Here is a 5,156-nt window from a genome sequence, read left to right as displayed (position 1 = left end):
AATTTTATTGGATAAAGCTTTATTCCTCCCTTTCTTAGATTCAAGAGATTGGAAGGCTCTGTACTCACCAGCTCAACTGAAATAAGTTAGTTCAATACAGACACTAAATGGAATCTGTGATCTGTTTCCACTTTAGTTGACTCAGTAGTACGTCAGACAGTCTTTTTATTCATTGCAACAATTAATGGTTTTAGCTAAGTGTCACTTTCTAGTTGAATGAATTGGATTCCTTGCCCATTTAATAACAAATGTTATTTATGCTGAGTTCAATCTGTTTTTTTTGTCTCAATTTTCTTTCTTGATTTCTTGGTAGCGCACGTTTTTGTTGAAATGCAGATCAATCAGCACTGGCTGCCTTTGGTCAAGTGCTCACACACTAATTGTGAGTCCAGATAGTAAGTGCCAGCAAGTCATTCAGCAGTAGCATGCATCACACAGAGCTCAATGCCGACATGAGGCATCAGCAATAACTGATATGGGAGCCGATAAAATAGCTGGTTTACTCTTTCCATGATGCATAAGGTTTGAGGTTACTGAATTTCCTTTAATACCACCCCAATTATGATTGTGAAATTCAACATAAATCAAGGATTGAATCTGTGACTTGTCCAGCATCTATGGTTCAGCTCCTCACTGATATATACAAGGAACAGATGCTATGCAGATTTTAAAACACAAATGGGCCAGAATTTTCTGTCAAAATAATAGTGAGACTAATGATGTCTCCATTATTTGTATGCAAAAGATATAACTTCAGGCAAGGGGCAGATGTGCAGTTAAACTCAAAATGCCAAATGTTTCTGTCCCAGGTGTATCATTGCAACATTAATGTTGAACAAATCACATCTCCTAGAGCTAAGGGTCTTAGCAGCTGAAGGCATGGATGTTAAAGGTAGAAATGTTAAAATTAGGAAGACAGCACATAAGAGGCCATCTTTGAAAGACCACAGAGATCTCTGAAGTCTGTAGGGCAGAAAGAGGTTACAGAGCTAGCACATGACCACCTATGACGTTGGGGTCCTGGACTAGTCATTTTTGGAATTGTTGTTTGAATTCAATCAGGGCAAATTGGGGAACTGCATTTATTAAGCCAGGGAGGGGAACTTGTGACCCTTACTTGTTTTTGACTATAGAAGGTGCCGATTCAAATTGTCTGAATTATTCTTTATATCCTGGGGGCAAAAAATGCTGCCTTTCCAGCTTCACCCATATCTCAAGAACAAAAAGACAGCTTTTCACTTTTAAATCTCAAGTGTGGATTTATTCTACTTGAGACCTTACCGGAGGTGATTATGTCGCTCTATCCTGTCCGTTTCTCAGTGGGTGGCTGTATCTCACCACACAAGGATGACTGTTTCTGATGACAGTGCTCTACAATGCCTATCATTCTGGCCAGTGTCCCCTCAGTAAAGTGTTATCCACTCACTAGATATCTCATCTGTTGACATTCAGCTCTATGCATTGTGGAAGTGAGACAAAATGCTCTGTGGAGTGCTCTCACTGTCTGGTGTCTCTCTTCTTGTCACCATAGAAAGCCTGTAGAAAGAAGATAAAACTAAGAAGAAGATTATTTTTCTCCTCATCTAAGCAGAAAACATTAGAGACCTTTCTACTTACTTACTTCAAAATGTAAATTATTTTAGAGTGAAAACATTCTCTTCCTTTCGTTTCCACAGGATCTTTTGTGGTAACATTTCTCCTGATGAGTTGCTTAGTATCTCATACCACATCTCACAGGTTTAGAGCAATTAGGATTTGCAGAACTTTTCAGCAAAATAGGTAGTCTGAACGACTGTAGCTTACCGGTCAACATTCACACTTACCTAGTTGAATTTACATTATGTATTATTAGTTACAAATGTGTTAAACGTCATACGAAACCTGTCTAATATTCTAGTCAAGATGTTAGCCTATTTGGAATAAACATACTAATGCCTTCATTTAAATATCAAAATAATATCACACAAGTATGTTCCATTCATTTCTAATATTATGAAGTTCAATTTCAATCCCTGATATAGTAACAACAGCTCAGCCGACAAATGCATTGTGCAGTGGTTAGATTCAGTTCCTAGTCTTTGTCAGGTTAACTGTTTTCTACTCTCTTGAAGTGGAAAGCTAAATTTGGCCTCTGTGTCCTGCGCCTAGGGAAGGAAGTAGACAATGTGCTATTCTTGATCACCATCCAGAGACTACAGCTGAAATGTGTGCCAGTGTGAATGTTGAGTGAGGACAAGCTAGTGATGATACCTCCTTTTATTGACAGATTTGCTGACAGGCAAGTCCTAGGAAGCTCACTTTGGAAGAATGTTCATTTGCCTGAAGCAGACAATGTTTGTGTTGCAGTAAAGAAATGATTTAGAAAGAATTTGTATCATCAGTTGCCTTCATGAGAAAAAGGTAGAAATAAGAGATTTTTTTCAGTCAATGAAGTGGGCTTTGTTGTTGTATAGGTAATGGTTGTGAAGATTTTACTGTTCATGTTACAATAGCTGCACCCATTCTACTGATGGCACACACTCTCGGTGGGTGGAGGCAAGGAGGTCTGCTCTAGTCTTTGGAGAAAATAGATGTATCTGAACCAGCTCCATGAGTCCGAGTAACTACATCTGACCAAGTGCATTTGTATTTATTCATAGAATCCCTACAGTTCAGATAGAGGCCATTCAGCCCATCAAATCTGAAGTGACCCTCTGAAGAACATCCCATCCAGGAGTGCATTACAAGAGTGATGTTTGGAAGTAACATAGGCAGGAATGAAGATTTCAACAGCAGAAGAGCTGTGGCAGGGAGAAGAACAATGTTGTAGAGATAGAAATAGCCTATGATGCCAACAACAATCATTAAGTTAATATTCAGAATTGATCAAATAAAGAGAATAAAATAAACAAAATATTTTAAAGTTAACAACGATTTTGATTATTGTGTGAAACCTATTAGGTATGGATGTTGATTCTAATCCACCGGAGTTTAAGTATTAATGTAACATTGGGTTTTTTGCATGACCTGTTGGGTAGATTTTTAACTTTGGTGATTGTCTAAAAACTAATGCTATAAATTCGGCAGTCTGTTAAACATTGCTCCCGAGTTAGGCTAAAACAACCTGTTAACAATCTTGGTGTTATGTTGGACCCTGAGATAAACTTTCATGTAACCATGCAATCACTAAAATCACCTATTCCCACCTTGTGACATTGCCATCTTCATCACTGCCTCAGCTCTTTTGCCGTGGAAATCATCATCTATGCCTTTGTTACTTTCACACATGTGGCAGTTTTTAACACACTTCTGGCTGACTTCCCACATTCTATCTTCCACAAGTGTGCTATCATCCAAAACACTGCCACCCAAGTCCTAAATTGTACCAAAAATTGTTCACCTGTCACTCCTGTGATGTTTGATTTACATTAGCTGCTGGTTAAATGACACCTCAATTTTAAAATTCTGATCCTTGTTTTGAAATGCTTCCATGACCTAGTCCCTCCCTATCTCTCTAATCTCCTCCAACCCTTAAACCCTCTGAAATCCTTGCACTCCCCTCATTTTAGCCTCCTGAGAAAACCTGATTTTAATTGCTCCGTCATTGCTGGCCTTGCCTTCAAATGGCTGGACTGTTAACTCTGGAATTTCCTTGCAATGTCTCTCCCACTCGCTACCTTATTTTCCTCCTTTAAAATACTCCCTAAAACTTACAACTTTAAATAAGCTTTTGATTATCCACTGAAGATTTCCTTATGTGACTTGGTGTCATTTTTTATTTTATGATGCCTCTGTGAAGTGTCTAGTGATATCTTATTACATTAAAGGCACGATATAAATACAAGCTGTTATTGTTTAATTTCTGTTCATTTCAATGGAAATGAAAATCACTAGCAAGGTAGGGCAGGAAATTCAGTCAATATTGTCTGCTTTGTAATTTTGCTGAAAGTCAAAATCCCCCCTGCCTACTTCTAGATGATGTCAGCTCTTAGGTTCTGTCTGGCATGTTTAGCTTAGAAGAGTAACAGAGAGCGTAACTATAAGTTACGAGGTTGGGTTACCAGGAGTTTTTAAGATGATGTGGGTCACAAAACAGATGTGCATTTTTTCATGCAACAGTAGAACCTTAGTACTGAAAAGTTTGATGACAGTTCTGCTATGGTCCTGTTGATTAAATCCTCTTTCCAGCATAAAAGTGAGTCATACAGATGACTAAGGTCCCAAGTCTGATCCCTAGTCTGTATTGATTAACATGATGTCAGCCAGGTCGTATATTTCTGCCACTTGTTTTATCTTCAGTGCTGCGAGGAAAAATCAACTGCTGCTCCTGATCAATCTTAAATGTCTTTCTTTCATTTAGTTGTATCAGGCGAGGATAGGGTGTTGCTCAACTGTGATGCCATACATGGTTGAATTTCTTTATCAAGCACAAAATTGACTGGTTGGGCAATGCATTAGAAAGCAGCTCATAATGATAGAACTAAATATTATGCAATCAGAGGCAGTTAAAAAAATTGCAAGAGCAAAAATAAAAAAGACCTGTTCAGTTATTCTGTCATAACATTTCCCCATGAAAAGCAATGTCAAATTGCAATGCACTGTGTCAAAATTTAGTTAGTAACCAAGTGTCAGTTGCCAGCACTCCTGTTTCTAAATGAGAATGTTATTGCTTCAACATCACTCCAAGACTTGAGACCAAAATATAGGCTGATACTTCAGAACAATTCTGAAAGCATGTTGCAATGTCAGAAGTGACGTTGTGTGGATTAGATATTAAACTGAAGCTTAGACTGCCCTCTCAGTAAATGCTGAATATCCCACGACACAAGAGAAGTTGTATTATTTGTCCGAGCTAATTATTATCCCTCAATTAACATCATAAAAACAGATTATTTTCTAATTATCATATTGCTGATTATAAGAGTTTATGGTATGCAAATTAGCTTCCATGTTTTTTGCATTGTGCCTTTGAATACACTTTGAAAGAATTTCATTAGTTGTAAAATACTTTGGGAAATTTAGTAGTCATGACTGGCACTCCTTATCAGCAAATCTTTTTATCTTTCTCATTCAAAACAGGTAAAATCCAAGCCAAAATTTTGAGGTGGTTTAGCTTTACCCTGGGGTAATAAGCATTGCTTCATTGACAATGCTGGCACCAGTGATATAAACAAATA

Source organism: Rhincodon typus, chromosome 30 (assembly GCF_021869965.1).
Source record: "Rhincodon typus isolate 14 chromosome 30, sRhiTyp1.1, whole genome shotgun sequence".
Taxonomy (NCBI): Eukaryota; Metazoa; Chordata; class Chondrichthyes; order Orectolobiformes; family Rhincodontidae; genus Rhincodon; species Rhincodon typus.
Note: the sequence above shows the minus strand (reverse complement) of the source record.